The sequence below is a fragment of the Equus asinus genome, chromosome 6, assembly GCF_041296235.1.
Source record: "Equus asinus isolate D_3611 breed Donkey chromosome 6, EquAss-T2T_v2, whole genome shotgun sequence".
In the NCBI taxonomy this organism is placed as follows: domain Eukaryota; kingdom Metazoa; phylum Chordata; class Mammalia; order Perissodactyla; family Equidae; genus Equus; species Equus asinus.
Window position 1 is genome coordinate 72,803,724 of NC_091795.1, and position 19,708 is coordinate 72,823,431.

A 19,708-nucleotide genomic window follows, 5' to 3' on the forward strand; every position below is an offset into this window, starting at 1 on the left:
TTTAACACATTTTCAAAAAACTCATGAATCAAAGAAGAAACCATAAGATAAAGATAAATTTGAAACTATTTTGGACTGAATAATAAAACACACATGCACACACCATTTCAAAATTAGCAGGAAGCAACTAAAGCAATCCATAAAAAAGAAATGTATAGCTTTAAACACTTATTTTATAAAAGAAGGAAGTTGTGAAATGAATGATCCAGTGTCCTACTTCTACCTCCAATGGAAAATTAACAAATTATGGAGAAAATCAATAAAGTTAAAGCTACTTCTTTGAAAAGATTAATAACATTGATAAACCTCCTAACAAGATTGATTAAGAAAAAAAGGAAAAAATCCCTCAAAAATTAAATTATTACAACGAGGAATAAGAAAGGAGCATCACTACAGATGTTAAAGGAAATAGGAAGATAAAATGCATAACTTCATAATATATAATGCTACAATTTGTGTGAAATTGATATTCCTTTAAAAACACAACTTACTGTGACTTTAACAATGAGAAATGGAATTTTTGAATTGTCCTATACTTATTAAAGAAATAGAATTTCCCCCAAAAACCTCCGGATTTAAGTGACTTCACTAATGGATTCTATTAAATATATAAGAAAAAAAATCATGCTTGTATTACACAAACTCTTCACAAACTAAATAAGGAGGATCACTTCCCAATTCATTTTATGAAGTCGGCATAACCCTACTATCAAAATAAGGCAAGGATATTGCAAAGAGAAAGAATACTGCAGACCAATATCTCTCATGAATATAAAGGTGAAAATCCTTAACAAAATACAACCAACAGAAGACAGCAATATACAGCAGGGCTAATATTTCATGACCAAGTAGGTTCTATCCCTGGAATTTAAAATAGGTTCATATACAAAAATCAATCAGTGTAATTCATCACAGTAGCAGATTATGAGAGACAAATCACATGATCATTTCAATAGAGCATAAAAAGTATTTTCTAAATTCAGTGACAATTTATGATTTAAAAAATTCCAACATTAAACAAGAAATGGAAACAAACTTCTTCAATGTGATAAAGACCACCTGTGAAAACTTTATAGCTAATATCAAACTTAATGGTAAAAAATGAACCCTTTTTACTTAGGTCAAGAACAAAGTAAAGACTGCTCTCATTTGCTTCCCCCCGCCCCCCCTCCCCCCCGGCCAACATTGTAGTAGAGATTCCAGCAATGCAATAAGGCAAGAAAAATAAATAAAAGGAATAAAGTTTGTAAAAAATGAAATAAAGCTGCCATTATTCACAGACAACTCAACTGTACATAAAATATACAAAGGAACGTATGCAATGACTATGAACCATTAAGGGAATTTTGCAAGATATTGTTATACAAATTCAATATACAAAAATCAATTGTTTTCTTTAATTTTTCAAAGTACAATAGAGAGATAAATAATTGTAAATTTAAAAATCTTTACAAAAGCATAAAATACTTAGGAATAAATGTAATGACAGATACTTTAGACTTCTCTATCAAAGACTATAAAACATTTCTGAGAGATTAAAACTCTAAATAATGGGAAATATATATCAAGTTCATGGATTGAAAGACTCAGTACTGTTAGGATGTCAGTTCTCTTCAAATTGGTCTAAAATTAAATGAAAACCCAGTAAAACTGCAAGAGGGTTTTTTTTTTTGTTCTGATAAAAATTATAAGCTGATTCTAAAATCTATGTTGCAAGGCAAAGGACCTAAACTGACTAAATAATCTTGAAAGAAAAGAACAAATTTGGGGCTTTTACCTCTACTTCAAGACTTAATATAAAGTATGTAATCAAGACAGTGTGGTGTTAGTGGAAACACAGACAAATAGATTAAAGTACAAAATTGAAAGTCCAGACATAATCCCACAAGTATGGTCAAATGCCTATCAACTGAAGTGCCAAATCAATTTGGTAGGGGAACATAGTCTTTCAGCAAATTTTGCCAGACCAATTGGACGTGGGAGGAGGGAGGAGAATCTCAACACTTGCCTCACATCATATCCAAAAAGTCAGCTTGAGTTGAGTGATAGACTAAAATGTTAAAGTTAAAACAATAATGCCTCTAGAAGAAATCATAGGAGAATATGTTCACGATCTTGGTATAGGTAAAGATTTCTTAGAGAACACACATGAAAGCACTAACCATAAAAGGAGCAAAGAAGATTAATTAGACTTCATAAAAATTGTGCTGTGTTCAAGCTGAGCAATAAAATAAATAACAATAGTATTGGATTGTAACCCATGAATTAAATAAATATTCATGAGTCCATAATGTTACAAATACATAACCAATTGATAAAGAAAGAGGGGAGAGGTGATAACTATGTCTTACAGACAAATTGTAATGAATAAATGTAGAGGAATGAAGAAAATAGAAAATCACCATTAAAATATCACCATGATGATTGCCACAGTTAAGTTCCACCAACGCATGCTAAAATTTGTGGACAAAAATTTAAGCAGAAACAAGATATCTGGGTACTCTCAAAGTATCTCCTCCAAAATATTTATAATTTCAGAGCAAAAAGTAGTAACTTTATAGTGGAGAATCCTGGTAGATGCCACTTTAAGGTAAGTGATCAATGTTAATATCACAGTAATACCTATCAACATCAAGTACCCCTTGAAAAAGTCACACCATGCTGTGGTATCCTCCTTAATAAGGCATGACCTTAGTTTCATTATGAGAAACACAAATTGAGGGAAATTCTACAAAATACATGACCAGTATTCTTCAAAAATGACAAGGTCATGAAAGACAAAGAAAGACTGAGGAACTGTCTGTCATAGATTAGAGGAGACTTGGAAGACATGACAACTGATTCAATGTGGGATCCTCAATTAGATCCTGGAAGAGAAAAAGGATTTTAGTATAGTTGCAGAAGATTTCAGAGAAATCCACCAGAGACCATCTGGAATCTACACTTAACCAGCATTCGGTACCAATAGGGGCCCATTGAGCAACACCTACCCACCCTGCCCCCCGCAGATCACAGCATTCTTTAGGTGACCCTGGTGAGTTCTTCTGAAACCTGGACCTCCTTATTTTAAGTCAACAGTCCAGAGTTTATATGAGCTGTTTTCAACCTTAAGACTAGGTGTCTTAAGGGGCTACCAGTGCATACCCTAGGGAAGAGGAACCTAGGGGGAATTTCCTAGGCCAAGGGAGCCTAGAGGGAACTTTAGAGTGAATGGGGAAGCCCGACCTTTTTAATTTGGCTTTAAATTGTAAAGAATGGTGTTTATATAAAGTCTGAACAAACTGCTTGATAGAGAAATGAGAGACTGATGTGTTCAGCTCTGAAGAAAAGGGACATTGCTGCTCCTGGCTGAAAGGCATTCTCAGGTGAATGAGAACCTTAACAGGAGTTTCAGAGGGTCAAATCTTCGTAATGTGTAGCAGTCCCATAGGGAACTCCACTATCACTCATGTTAATTAATTAAAGGCTCATCCAGGGAAGGTCATATGAGGGTTGACCACCTGAGCTCCAAGCCCCCATGGCAGTTTTAGGCTGCCGGCGGGAGAAACTGAGGCACATAAGAGAGTGTTTATGACCTTTCTTTAGGGAGTAATACTCACAAGCAGCCCACTTCTGACCCACTATACTGTCCCTAGGAATTGTTCAGACTTTGTAGCACAGCAAAACTAAAAGAAAAGTGGGAAATCCAGCTTCTAAAAGCCAAATGGGCAGCCTCACCTCCAAACTCCGGCTGGCTTCATGCTGTGACTTGCAAGTGATTAACGAAATAAGGATAGCTATTTATGGCTGGCAAGATAACCCGAGATAATTTGAAATTATAGTGGCCACTGTGGGGCTCATTTTTAAGAGCCAGGTAACAAATTTTTAAAGAGTTGAGCTCGCCAACTTCCAGCACAATTGCTCAAAAGCTAAAGGTTCTGGAAGCTGTAAATAATTACAAAGAACAGCAAAAAAAAAAAAATATATATATATATATATTTTACCAAGCTTGTTTCATGTCCTGAGGGCTTGGCTTAATAATTGACAGATTAGAGGTCCTGAAAAATGGTCAGACAAAATGTGGTCACACCCCATTTTGCAGTCAGAGATAGTCAGAGAGAAATGTGGGTTGCACTCCCTTTGCGGCTAAGGGTCCTACCAAACTGCCACCAGTCTCAGGGGAGTTACACTGGCCATTAGAAGGAAGGTTCTGATTAGATAAGATCTTTTAAAAAGTGTATTTAAAAGGCAAGAACTTCAATATCCCAAAATAATCTTATTGAAAGTTTTGTTGCAAAAAGCTAATAGGAAATTAAGGTATAAATAGTACTTAGAGGAATATATTAGACCCTGAATTTATGGACACCCCCATAGCATACAAGTTAATGAGACTGAGAGATTTTCTGGGAAACTGCTGTGCTAAAGATTACTGCAACTGTTCAATATGGCCAGGTAGTTACTGTTTGTCCTGGCTGAAACTGACAAGGTATTCAGAAGGATTTAAGCAACTTAAGATCAGAAACTTGACCAAACTGGAAGCTGATATTCAGAGTCTGATAGAAATTTTCTTTCCAGGCCTTCTTCCCTAAGTTAAATTAAAACTAAGCACCCAGAGGGAAAAAAAGCTGATTAGGGTGGTGGGGTTGGAGAGATGTCCTTAATTTACAAAGCCCTGGAAGACTGGAAAAGCAGTTCTAGAGGCAGTTCAGATTCCACCCAGTTCCTTTATCTCAGCAGGATTACGGCCTCGCCTCTCTGGGAACTGTTAACTAGCTCATCACCAATTCCTAAAACTGAAGGGGGAAAAAAAAAGGACAAAGGCCAGAAAAACAGCCATAAGAGCAGCCTCACCCAAAAGCATCTTTAGTGTCTTTTCCACCAATATTAGTAAAAAGGCTTAGACAAAATTTGGATTCATAACTAGGGAGCTTTATATTACTGTACGTGATGCATGGCAGTGATTCTAAAAGAATAGCTGTGGAGACTTCATGTATGTGGGTCTACATGTATGTTATATATGTGTGATGTTTTACCTCTGGATGGTATAGACAAAATTGAGAGCTCTGTTTAATCGGTTTAAAGTAAGCACTTGCATAAATTCTAAATGTAACAGAAATTAACCCAATGTCTTTCAAGTTAACATGAGACAAATTAATCTTTAGTAAACAAAAGCTTGTTTAAGTGTGTTGGTTTGATTGAAATAGGCTTGTCCTTAGTGTCATCAGTATTTGGATATGATGCAGACGTGCAGCCTGGGTTTAGTAGTCAAATATGCTCTTGTTATCTGTTACAAATTCATCAGCAAAATAACAGCTTTAAATGATAGCTAATTTTGTCTAATGTCTCATGAAGTTTTTGTGGGTAATCTGAACATAATTGTTGGAAACAAATGATTTAGATAGATAAAAATGGATAAGAGTTTGTGGGTACAATAATTATGTTTTGTGGTCTGAATACTTAAAAAAACAGCTTTCTAATTCTTTTTGGCAACTTAAAACTTTAGAGTTTTGCTAAATTAAGTTAAATGATAAAACTTGTTGAGTATCTGGGTCATTTTCAAATAAGATAAAATACAGAAACATTATTGCTAAATGTATCTAAGTTTATCTACTTTTGGCTTATTACAGAGAACCTAAAAAGTGTTTGGGTCTATTAGTAAACTAGTCTTATATTTTACTGAAAGATTGTACATGGTACACAAAGGTAACATGTTTCTAGAAATTATAAAAGGTATTTATAAATTTGACCCAAATGCTAATATAAAAGAAAGTTTATAATTGCTTACTTAGTTTTTACTTAGAAATTAAGGTCTGTAAGGGCTAAAGGTTCTAATTGATATACGTAATTAAAGCTACTAAAAATTAATAAGGAAAATAGATCTGCATACAAGGAAAGTAAAATATGTTTTCAGTAAAGAAAGTATACAGAATGGAAGTATTTTTGTTTGTTGGGTTAAGAAAGATAAATTTGTCCTAAAGTAGCAGAAGGGAGAACGAAGCGTGGGACAATGTATGTATTTTTGTGAATGTAAATTGACAATTGTGAATGTAAAAAGAAAGTTATAGAAAGTTTGTGAAAGAGAAAGTCTGAGAGTTTTATACCTGGTCAAGTTGGCTAAGATTAAAGTAATTCCAATTAAGTAAATGAATTTTAATATAAAAAGTAAACTGGTACAAGAATTAGAATTTGGCTTTCTCTCTCAAAAAGGATATGCTCTGTTTGCCCTTGACTGCTTCACAGTGACAACATCAGCAGACACTTGATCTTGTTTGACCAAGTGTTTTAAAATCTTTTGATATTTTTGACAAGCTCCTCCTCCCTGCCCCCCAAAATATTCAAATCCTGAATAAAGGCTTTCTTTTGACCTGGAAGAAGAAAGAGAATTTCTCTGAGGATTTTCAGAGGGCCCCTGAGACTTCTCAAAGAAATTTGTTCTCTCTTCCTGTAAAGGAGTGGGGGGATACTAATTAGGCTTGTTTGGTATGCTAAATTGCATGGGAAGCATTGTCAAGTAAATGATGATAAACCTTCTTAGATTATATTGTGTAGGTAAAGATTATTCACTATTTTAACCTTGCTACCTTGTTTCCAACATCACAAGAGGAATAAACAATGACTGCATTCTATTATTTAATTGGATTACAGATGGGTCTTACTTAAACTATAAGCAAAGATGTTATCAAGCTGGATATGCTGTCCAGCCTCAAGAACATCTGCTGCTTTCTATTAACTTTGCTAACCCACTAAGAGGTTTTCTTCTGTAGGCTCAAGAAATAGCCACAAAAGATAAGAAATAAAGGTGGCAACAATAGGGGGAAAACAATACTTTTGGAAACTTTGTCCCACAGCTGCTCATTGTGCTACATGCCCAAAATATAATCTAGGGAAACTATTTCATGAATCACAAGGCCACTTTCCCCTTCGTAAGAGATTCTTTGAGGTATGGCAATTGGACTTTGTCCAAATGCCACTATCTCAAGGATAAATATATCTTGTAATGATTTGTATGTTCTCACATTGGGTTGAAGACTTTCCTTTAGAAGAGTGATGGCTTTAGGTAAATTATTATTGAAAAGGATAATTCCTGTTTGAGGAATTCCTACTGAGTTACATGGTGACCTGAGAACTCATTTCACCAGACAAATAATTAAATCTATTTGTAACATTTGGCCAATAATGCAGCATTTCCACTGCACTTACTATCCCCAATCCTCAGGATTGGTGGAAAGAACTAACGGCATAATCAAAATTTAATTGGCAAAGCTTTCAGAAGCATTTAATCCTCATGGCTAAAAGCTCTTCTGCTAGTGCTCCTCAATCTTAGATCTACACCCGTTGGTAAACATCGGCTGTTTGCTTTTGAGGTAATAACTGGATGGGCCATGCAATTAGATGAGGAAATACATGAACCAACTTTGCTTAAGGGAGATATACTACATTGTTGTCAGGGTCTTATTGAGATGCTTAAAAGGAATGAAAGTTTGGTAGCTGATTCTTCTCATGGGGCTCCCAAACCTTAAGGATCATGGACTATAACCTGGAGAATTTATTTATCTAAAGATGCATCAAATAAAAGACTCTTTGCAGCCCATTGGAAAGGGCCATACCAGGATGAGAAGAAGATGGCATCTGTTGTAGACAGCCATCCCAGGACTCTGGACCAGACCTGTATTTCCAACCTTGTGTCTCTGCATTTAAACCTTCGTTATGCTTAAACCATATACCTATTTTTTACTTGTTCCATTTAAGGTTTCAAAACACTATCATACTTAAAGAAAGTGACCAATTTGGAACAGACTGGTCTTGAAGGCCAGGCATTTATTGAGTGGCCCATACTGGAAGTCAGTGGTTATATGGAACAAATCTGTATCCTTGGCTACTGCCTGGATGGCTAAAACACTGCACCCTGAGCTTCCCTTGGATGCAGGGAAGGATTCAGGCTGAGCTAGCAACTGTTGCCAATCACCCTCTCTTTAAGGCCAGGGGGGCTCATTCAGTGTTCCACTGGTGTGACCACCGAGAAGCTAGCTTTAGTTGCTCCTCCTTTGGGGCTAGAAGATGTTATATCACATACAGAGGCCCTTAACAGTAGTGAAGCAGGAATAGCCTTATTAGATACTGAAATGTCTTCAGTGAGAAAGGCTGCCCTTCAAAATAGAATGGCCTTAGATATTCTTACAGAATCCCAAGGTGGTACTGTGGGGACCTGGAATTGGCCACCCCAAGATATGTCTCTTTGGCATCAGGATTATTTGAGGCTGATTGCTTTTGATAAACTTGGACAGGGAAGGAGGCTCTGAGGAATGGAACTTGCCCTTCATTAGGACACATTTACATTTGTAAGGTAAATCTCTATCTGTAAAATTGCCTCCCTCTCTGTACCAGGAAGAAGAAAGGAGATGACCTTCTCTCTAAAAACTCTTAATCAATACCAAAGGCAAGGACTTAAAATCTGCATTTTATTGTGCTTCTCTGGTAACTGACTTCCTCCTGTAACTGACTTCCCTCCCCCTCCCAACGTTGGCATTTCTTTAAGGATTAAGCATCTTTCCTTAGGCTAGGAACTGATTGCTGCTCTCACCTGTGATCGCCCAGCTCCAGACGATAGACTTGCCTCCTGCTATGCCCACCAAGATGGCAGATTACTACCTACTGTGTCCATCAAGCTCTGTGCTGACATGGCAATCTTGTGACTATTGTGGGAGGGACATTTCAATCACATGTGAAACACCCTGTTTGGGGGTATATAACCACTATGTGCACCCCACTTCTTTGGTGCCCTTTCTTCTTTCGGGAAGAAAGGCCCTGGGCCATGGTTCCTCATAAAGCTTGTTTAATTTTCTGTTGCTATTCTGTCTCATGTGAATTTAATTCGTTCTCCGGCCAGACGAACCCACATTTGGGAAGAGGAAATGTGGGTTACTCCCTACAGTACATATAAATCATTCAAACTGAATGTTCTGTTTTTATACCTGAGGAATCTTCCAATGTGTCATCTCTGCTAAAGTACATTAAAAAAAAAAAACCAGATTAATACCTTAAGCAATCTTATACCTCGTCTTGATTTGTTTATTTGGCTCCCTCCTGGTCTTGGCTTCCGTTCGCGACCTGGATTGCAATTCCTATTTCTATTACTCCATGGAATTCTTGTATTGGTCATTATATTCAAACTAATTACTGTTTTCTCAGTGTTGCAGGATTGGCATGAAGCTAGAGTAATGATTGCTCAGCAACTTGAGATGGTTGATGGATCCTACAACCCTGAATGAATCCCCTTTTATTGAGGCTAAGCCTAAGAATTAATTTTTAAGCTAATCATTTCAAGTATTGGATTACCTGTTCTATGATTGTTATAAATAATGTAACTATAAGAAGTCATGGAAGAGCACATGTGCAATGTTTGTGTGATGATCTGAAAATAATTGACAAGTTACATAGCTTATGAAACACTTCCCCTGTTAATATATACCTCTATGCTTGTCTACTATATCTGACTATTTCCCCCCAATGTAGATAACTGGGCAAATCAATGAGATAAAAGCCTAGCACCAAGGGACATGATGGACCCAGGGCAAGCAGCAAACCACCCTGGCACTGAGGGACAATATTTTGATCAGCAATACTTTCTATTGAAAGATTATTGATGAAAAGGGGAAAAGTGATGAGATTTTCACATTTTGAGGTATATGGGGTAACTATTCGAGTTCAAAACTGATTCGACTTAAACTAGAAAGTCTGACTTATGGCCTATCAAACATACATTGTACATCTCCTTATCCATTAAAGTAAGGAATCTCTCTTGAGATAAGGAATGCATACTTCCCTTCCTATGCCCTATTGGTAATGCCATATTTGTAACACCCAGATTAGTCCCTTTCCTGGCATCATGGTCATGTTGACCTGTGACAAATAAAAATGGCAAGCAATAGGATATATTGGAGAATATGAGGAAGCCATTTGCTGTAAACCTAGTTCGGCCTGACCTTGTCTTTCCAAAAGGGCCTGACTGTGGCCGTTGAGCGTGCATTGTATATCTGCTTTAGATATTCCCTATGGCAAGAACAAAGGCCCTTGAAATAAAGGTGAAACTTCCCTCCCCCTCCTAACTTTGGCATTTCCTTAAGGATTAAGCATCTTTCCTTAGGCTAGGAACTGATTGCTGTGCTCACCTGTGACCACCCAGCTTGAGACAATAGACTTGCTTCCTGCTACTCCTGCCAAGATAGCAGACCCACTATCTGCTGTGTCCATCAAGCTCTGTGCCGACAGGGCAATCTTGTGACTATTGTGGGAGGGACATTTCAATCATATGTGAAACGTCCTGGTTAGGGGTATATAACCACTCTGTGTACCTCACTTCTTTGGTGCCCTTTCTTCCTTTGGGAGGAAAGGCCCTGGCCCATGCGTCTCAGATTTCAGCTCAGAATAGACTCACCCAAATTTTCATTTATAGATTGGTTATGGATTATTTTCATCAACACCTGCTAATATGCAACTGAATATCTCTTTGAAAATGTATCCTGGGTGTGTTTAATGTATTTTCCTTGTTCTAAAAAGATATAAGACCGCACTGAAACCCATGTTTCTCTGGAATGCCTTCTAAGGCCTTCCCAGGTTATAATCTTCACTCTGGCTCATAATAAACTCACCCCAATTTTGATTTATAGGTTGGTTATGAATTATTTGTGTCAACAAGGAGATAGATGGAAAAACTGGTAAAATCAGAGTAAGTTCTGTACTTTAGTTATATGTTATTATACCAAAGTTAATTTCTTAGTTTTGATTAATGTTTTACAGTTATGTAAATATTAACGTATGGGAAATTAGGTGGGGGGTATATGGGAACCCTCTGTACGGTAACCTCCTTATCCGTGGTTTCACTTTCCATAGTTTCGGTTACCTGCAGTCAACTGAGGTCTGAAAATGTTAAATGAAAACTTCCAGAAATAAAAAATTCATAAGTTTTAAATTGTGGGCTGCTCTGAGTAGCATGAGGAAATCTTGCACCATCCCACTCTGTTCTATCTGGGTCAAGAATCATCCCTTTGTGCAGCATATCCACACAGTAGACACTGTATACACTCCCCCCATCCCCAACCCCTTAGTCACTTGGTAGCCATCTTGGTTATCAGATTGACTGTTTACTTATTTTACATAATAATAACCCTGAAGAGCAAGAGTAGGGATGCTGGCAATTCAGATATGCCAAAGAGAAGCTGTGAAGTGCTTCCTTTAATTGAAAAGATGAAAGTTCTCAACTTCATAAGGAATTGTACACTGAAGTTGTTAAGATCTGCAGCAAGAATGAATCTTTTATCTGTGAAATTGTGAAGAAGGAAAAAGAAATTTGTGCTAGTTTTGCTGCCATACCTTAAATATGTATGATAGGAAAAAACACAGTGTGTGCATAGGGTTCAGTACTATCAGTGGTTTCAGGCGTCCACTGGGAGTCTTCAAATGGATACCCTGTGGATAAGGGAGGACTACTGTGCCATTTTTTCATCTCTTCTATAAGTCTAAAATTATTTCAAGAGAAAATTTTAAACAAAACTGAAAGCCAAAACCAAAAACTAATTTTCAAGTCACCCGTCTTTAAGAGCTAGCTCATTTCCCTGGTCTGGCTGGTCTGTCTGTGCATATGAATTCCTTAAGGTACCTGATTATCTATGGGACATTTTGAGTGTGTGCATATCAATAGCCTCTTTTGAGAAAAGTAGCTGAAAAGAATTCTCTGCAGATAAGGTTGATATGGTTTGGGTCATATGACATATGACTTTGTAAACTTCCTTAAAAATGCAAATTTTGACTAATTTTCTTTTTATTTTTCTAATTAGGCAAAACATTTTCCTTCCACCTTGGCTCTTACTGTTGTTTCTCCATAGGAAATTTAAAGGCATTTACAACATAAGTTCAATGATGCCCTAATTTACAATCGCATCCATTTGAATATCTACTTTTTAAGAAATCTTTGGTTACATGAATAACAATAGATAAAGTGTTTTGCTGAAAGAAGGTCTAAATGTGAAACTTCATGTATCTGTGAGCAAAAGGACAAAATATTCTAAGAGGAGCTGGAAGCTGTTAGACTCTTGAAGTCAAATTACAGAGACAATTGTCTACTCTACCTAGCTGTCGGGGTTCACTTTAGATAATCTTCATAATATTTAAGAATTCTTAAAAATATTTCAGGGGGGCAGGCCCAGTGGCTCAGCAGTTAAGTTCACATGTTCTACTTCAGCAGCCTGGGGTTGGCCACTTTGGATCCTGGGTGTGGACCTACGCACCACTTGTCAAGCCATGCTGTGGCAGATGTCCCACATATAAAGTAGAGGAAGATAGGCATGGATGTTAGCTCAGGGCAAGTCTTCCTCAGCAAAAAGAGGAGGATTGGTGGCAAATGTTTAGCTCAGGGCTAATCTTCCTCAAAAAAAAAATTAAAAGAATATTTTTTGGCTTTAAGAATGAAAATACTTTAACTTCAAAAACTCAGTTCAGCACATTATCTTTCCACCCACACTGTAGTGATCTACAAGACAATACCCTCCATAGTCCTAATAGGTTACATCAGAGAGCCCACAATACTAAAAAGAACACTAAAAAGAATAAGACCACAAATCAAGTGAAATTAATAAAGCAAACTGAATATCAGTGAGTGTAGCCTGTAGGTAAATGTCCTCTTGGACTGAAAACAGAAACAACGTAGTAAGCATTTTTAACAGCGCCCTTAAGTAAACTGTATTTGATTCACAAGGTCGCATCTTCAGAAATGTTATTTAAAGTTGCACAATGTTTATTCATTTTCATGCCTCCTCTGTCATTCTCAGTAGTGTCAACTGATGATCAAATATGTCCATTATCTTTTTCTTGTAGCTTCTTTTCAACCAGGGAAATAAAAATACTGTGCTGAAGTTAGAGATAAATTTTCACTCTATGTTACAAGGCCATAAACTGGTTGTTTATTTAGTGATTTTTGCTGCTGATAAATTGGGTGTTCTGTCAAGTGTTGGTGGCAATGCTTCCCTTGTCATTAATGGCAACACTAAAGTGCCTTGTACCTAAAGGACATGTAATAATGCTGATACTTTTGTGTTTAGAGGTATTTTCTCTGGAAGAACTCAGTTCTTCTTGAAGGAGATCTACCCTGGCATTATGGAATAAGCAGGCTATATTAACTTCTTGAGGCCGCTGGGGAGCAACTTGAGGAACGCAGACTTGGCGGCAAATGTAACACCAAATGGTAGATCCTGCTATCCTTCAAAGAGTTTGCCGAGCTCCTGTTTCTGGTGACCAGGGTTGGAATGTCTCATATGTTTGTTTCATGACACTCTAGGCTGGTTTTGGTAATACTGCCAAGTTGGAGCACAGATATACCCAAAAGAAAGTAGAATGCCAATGTTCTTTTCCCAGGGTATTTTTTACTACTTACTAAATTTTAAAATTTACTCAACCTACTCTTAGTTTTACTTCACTCAACAATTTAAAAATGAAAGGAATTTATGAAGGTGTATCTACATATTCCACACGGATAGCACATGGATCTAGTATGAGGTAGTTTTGCAAACTACCAAGCAAAATGCAAATGCAAGGTATTATTACTTATAACAATTGGAGCTATTTTCAATAGTAGTAGACAAAAGTTTCTTTGATACCTGATTTCTCTCCTTCCTGTCTAATTTACCTGACTGGGCGCTATTTTCTTTTTCTCTTTTTCTTTTTTTAATGTTCAGGTGTCTCGTAGTCTTAGATTTACTTCTATACTAAAAGAAAAAAATCCTAAATTTAAGTTATTCTTTCCTGTGACAAAGATTTGCTCTGCCCTGCAATTCTCTCTCTTTTTTGGATTTTTCACATTTTAATGCAATACAGATATTGATTGAAAGGAATGAAACCAAAATACTGGAATTTCATGTAGGATGAGGCACCTTCTAGAGATGGGACACAATATGTTTTTCCTTAGGTCTGAATCCGGGAAACATTAACAATTGTCAAATATCTTAGTGAAGGGCTGCAGGTACTTAAATGTATTAGGTTTATTTCAAATTAATTTGGCCTTGATACATTTTTAGGACACTTTGCAGTGATTGGAAAACAGTGAGTTGGCAGAAAACAATGGCTGAGAAACAACTTAGGGACTTGAAGATGAGATCTGTTGCATAATTTATACTCACAATAAGTCTGTGAGCATAATGGGTTATAAATTCCTCATTTTACAGATGGAACAATTGAGTCTAGAGAAGTTGAGCAACTTGTCCATGAAAACAGACTCCTGTGGAGGAGCTGAGACCTGACACAATTGTTGTGAACAGTTTCTCCATAATGATGCTGAAGGAGTGACAGGGGGCAGACCCCTGTTCCAACCAGAGAAATTCTGTTTTGTTTGCCTTTGTGTTTCTCTCTTTTTTATTTGAGAGTTCCTAATGAGATTTTGTTTGAGAAAAGTAGAAGAGTTCAAATGCAAATATTTATCAAACCAATTGATTAGATTGAGTGTGGAGTCCTTGTTCCCAGTCACACCTGTACCTCCCTTGACATACATCATTAGTGATGGTTCCATTAAAAAAGAGAATAGGCAAACAGCCTTAGAAAGTTAGTTTAAAGAAGTGGTTTCCAAATTTTTGATTGCAATCCACAAAAAGAAATACTGTAAAATCAAGATGACACAATATAAAAATACAAACACATAACAGAAGCAAAAGTGCTACAAATTTCTGATGTCTATGAATATCGGAACATCTATCAAATATCTATGAATTCTGATATTTTTATTTTGTTCCAGACTATTAAAAATTGACTTTATGATCTAGTTTGGAAAAGAGAAATACAAAGAAGGATCATTTAAAAAATTAGGCTTCCGTTACGTTTAATTCAATAATTAAGATGTTATTGCACAAAAACTAAAGTATTCTAGATTTAAAACTGATAAATGATACTATCTAATGGTGAATCTTTACATCAAAGGGGACTTTATCACCATTTCCAGAATTAACCCTTCATATGAGTTATTTGAAGCACCAGTTGTCTCCCCACTGCACTAGAAGTTGTTTTATGTCTCGATTTTCAAAATTGGCTTCAGTAACAATGATATCAGTAACATGGGTTAAGTTAGCTAAAGCAACATTTAGGGTAGGAATCATTTCTTTGTGCAGTCTTAACCATTTTATTCCAAAAATATCAAGAACCCAGTAGGCTTAGAAAAAAAGATAAAATAAATATCATCTTGATTAATGTCATGAAGACCATGCTGAGATTTCCCAGATGGTTGTTGAATGGTACCTAGAGAGTTGTTAGTGACCGTTTTCCATCTTCCTCACCTCTTTCTTACTTCTTTTGTTTCATTTTCTCAAGTTTTCTCCTGTATCCTTGCTTCCATTTCCTCCTTTTCCTTTTTTCCTTTTTCTTGACTGTGCCTTAGGCATAGGCATAATTGCAACTTTACCTGCTTTTAAAAGACAAATGAGTCCAAAATGCTGAAAATACCTTGAGGGGTCAACCATCAGATCTCAGAGAAAAGGCTGTAAATTGTTTAATTTTAATTAAGGAATGATGTGTCTTTTTATGCCTTTATTATAACACTTACCAGTTTCACTTCTTGCCTTGCATTATAAATAATTGATTGTCTGTCTCTGTCCCCTTCCAGCATATTTACTAAATATGTAAATGAATGATGAGTAGAAATTCAACTTAGAAATATTTAAAATTGTTACCAGATATGTTTGAATTCAATAGAGTTACTATATACATATATTAGACAGTTTAGTTGAATCAACAAAACTGAAGACGACAGATACTTGGCAGGCTAGCTACCATTCTTCTATGCTGGGCTCCAGGCAGACATCCCTAAGCACGGATCTCCTTTCAACTGGGCTGGGGCTGGGCCTTAGTGCCTCCCTAACATGGCATTTTAGGAGATCTGATTATGTCATTAGACTTGACATTCGAAATCTAACATGACTGCCATTGTTCTCTTACCTGAGATGAATTTAGGTATTGAAATTACTTTTCTCTGTAGCTCTGGTTCACATGAGGAAATTACTAAAGGCACAGTTAAGTGAATGGCAGCCAAAGTAAGAGACCTCCTGGAGGTAGCATCTACTGGCTCTCTCTTTTTCTTCCCTATTTTCTTCTTTTTGTCTTTACTAATGATCGCAATATAAGGAGCTCTCTTCTGGAAATGTTGTCTTAGGGAGTCTATCATACCTCTGATTCAAATGCAACCTTCTCTTCAATGGCTTCCCTGAGTGCTCAATTATTAATTTGCTGTCATCTGTCCTGATGATTCCAAGATCAATTTCCCAAGCATTGCAGAAATCAGCCTTTTAAACACTGTGAAAGGAGAAAAATCACAGAATTGTATCTGATGCTCATGCCTGAACCCATTTCCCAGGAGAGGAGTGAGACCTCCACAATAGAGATAGACCAATGAACAGATTCACCTTCTCTAATTATTATTAGAAGCAGATCCCCGAAAATCATGGCCATTTGGAGGGAGTGAACAAAATGGGATTCAGTTAGAAGGAAAATGGGGAGAAAATCGTATAGGCAGTGGACAGTGCCTGCTACATGGCAGCAATGTAACCGTCTTATTTTTGATCGCGTACAGTCCATTATTGCCATATATTGCCAGAGTACTAACCCCTCAGTACCGTACCTTTCTAACCCTCAAGGAAAGCAAAATAAACTTGATAATCTCTTAGGCCTAGTTCTAACATATACAGAATCTACTAGTTTTCAGTGAGCATATTATAACTTAATAACCTATTTATAGGGGCCTGCACAGGAAATTTATTATGATATTTGTGTTCAATGGTGTTGATGTGAGAATCATTTTCTATAATACAAGAAGTTATATAGGGACTCTTAACCAAGAGTCAGGCCCTGATCTAAATAGCCTTTTTTTTTCACATGAGAAATAGTTTTGAAGATGAACTAGTTTATTACTATAGGAGCTCTAGATATGGAAATTATCATGTTACATGACATATAATAGAAAAATCTATTATTACATATGTACAGTAATATTTTCAGTAATACAACTAAGTGATGTATCTAATATCTGTAAAGACTAAAGACAGCATATTCAAATTTCAATTAAGAGTAATATACCTGCACATCTACATCTATATAAACTGTGCACAATCTATATTAAATTCTATTTAGTGTTTTTTTACTCTGTTGTCATTGCAGTTCTGTGTCTTGTCATATTTTAATCTACTTCTGGGTACATTGAGCATATTGCTTTGGAGTACAGTAATATACCTATAGAACCACACTACAGTGGTTTGCAAATAATATCACCATTACTATGGCATTCTCCACTTGGAAAAGTACCTTACCTAGACAAATTCTCTTAAGGCAAGCAATAAACAATTTCATTAGAAATAGTTTTTCTTTTCAGGAGACATTTCACAGTTATTGTCAGTTTTTTTCTAAGTCATCTTTGTAAATTTGCAAGAACTTAGGTGATCAGTCGCCTTAGTTCTTTTGTATCTTCTACAATATGACTGCGTCTTTCTAAGCGTCGAAATCTGATCCATCATGGGACACCATATGAACAGCCCTACTGTAATAGTCTTCTGTCTACCCCTTAAACATAACCTTAGAGAGTCAAGTGAATTATTTTTTGCAGCCTCATTCCTTATAAACTTTCTATGGCTTCCATGTGAGACTAGACTTGGACTCTGCTGGGTAGACTGACTTGAGAAATAGCCATTTTGAACTTTCAGAACTAATAGGCAGGGAAGAATATGCATCATTTGATATTGGATGACTAGATCCCACTTACATCTCTGATGACTTTGTTGTAGGAGTGAGAGACAGAGGAGAAAGAGCATGCTCTTTCCCCTGTCCTCATATTCACATGAGCCATTCGTGTCTGTGCCTTCCAGGAAACGTGAGGATATCTCCAGCTGGTGGAATAGCAGCCTCTTTGCTATTGCCTTTGACTTTTTATTCTGCTGCTTTTGAAAAGACTCTAAAAAAGGGGGAAGATTAAAGGAAAGCAGTCTACAAAGTACCTGAAAGAAACCAGGTTTTGGAGCTGAGATTATAAATATAAGCTTATAAACAAGAGCTCAGGATTCAGAGGAAACAAGAAAGGATAAAAGAGCCAAGAATTCCTCTGTCCTCTGTCCTCAAAGGATGTAGCTTTCTTGTTAAAGGAAAAAATGAATAGAATGACAGTCTCTTGGCCCTAAATTGTGCAGAGAGGATATTGCGAAGGAGAAAGATGAACTTTCAGACACCTATGAAGGGCAGAATATTTTTCCCATCATGATTGCTTTTGATTGTGTGAATCCAGTGTTCTCATGGGCCTTCCTGCCTCCCATCTCAAGGGCAAGACTACAGCAGAAAAGGGGGAAATCACATGTCTGGGCTTTTCCTATAATTGTTCCTAGGTTCTCAGTCAAGCCAATTTTGAAGATAAGAAAGACATTTCTCAATGGACTTGTGTCTGCCAGCTGATGTCTTGCTTTCTCCTTTGTATCTGACACAGCTGTGCTTCCGCCTCTGTTTTATTGTCCCCTTCAGGTTAGCTCTGCATGCAGAGAATATGGCTTTCTACAGGAATCTAGCCTCTTCCAGTATTCAGCCCAAAGTTTCAGACTTGCTTAGAGAAACATGAATGAAGGACATTTTAGCATGATGAGAGAAGCTCCATGAAGGTTACAGCTCCCTTTCTTGAAGCTTCTGCTTCAGGAAGACTATTTTATATCTCCCCATAGTGCCCTGGGATAGTCACCTTGGATCATCCTCCTTAAATAAGTCAGAGTTATTTTGCTCTACCCATCTTCAGTATTTTATCTCAGTTCTCACAGATACTAGGTTCTACTGGAATATATTTCTCATATACTATGCTCCTCCTGGTAAGATAGAAATCGTTAGAATGCTATTCTTGAACCATTAGGAAAGCTTTCTCTTATTCAGATATTCATCACTGCTTTTGCTATTACCACAATAGCAAAGCATAATTTTGCCCAAAAGGGAGATTATCATTTTACAATCATAACTTTGGAAATGCCTGTCATGCAAAATGCTGAGGGTGTCTTTAATTATTATTGTTTCTTTATCATAAGCAAGAAACTTAGACCATAAGATTGATTCCTGTGTCTATGTCACATGAACATTTTAATTATATGAAAATGGTTATTGTTTAAATTAGTGGGTACCTGGCATAATTCAGGCTTTCTAAGAACGAATGTCCCCTGGCCATCCACTGCCACAATCATTTACATTTCTATTATTCTCCTCATGACTAATATTTCCAAATAAGAAGCTGTAGGAAGCAACAACAAATTCTGAGAAGGAGCAATTTAGACTTTTTACTTCCTTTATGACTATTTTAAAACTTAAGAAGCCAACCTACAGGATGGTTAGGGATACTACTGAAAAGTACTTGTCATGTCTCTGAGTGGAGGTTTATGAAGAGAGGGACTCATAATTTGCGAATAAGATGGAGAACAAAGAGGATCAAGTCACAAAAGGCTAATGGCAGGGAGGAGGCCTCTAACTATGGGAACAGTTGTTGCCCTAAAAAGGTGTGTGGAAGTTAGATAGTAAGGGAGGAAATGAGGGCCCATAGATAGGGATTTGCAAATGTTTGCAAATTCCCCTAAAATATCTCCTCAAGTGACTGGGAATGCTCATATAGCACACAACTATGAAGATACTTTACTAATTTTGGTAAACTCCCAAGAGTGATTCGATGACACCTGGCCTATATGTCAAGTAT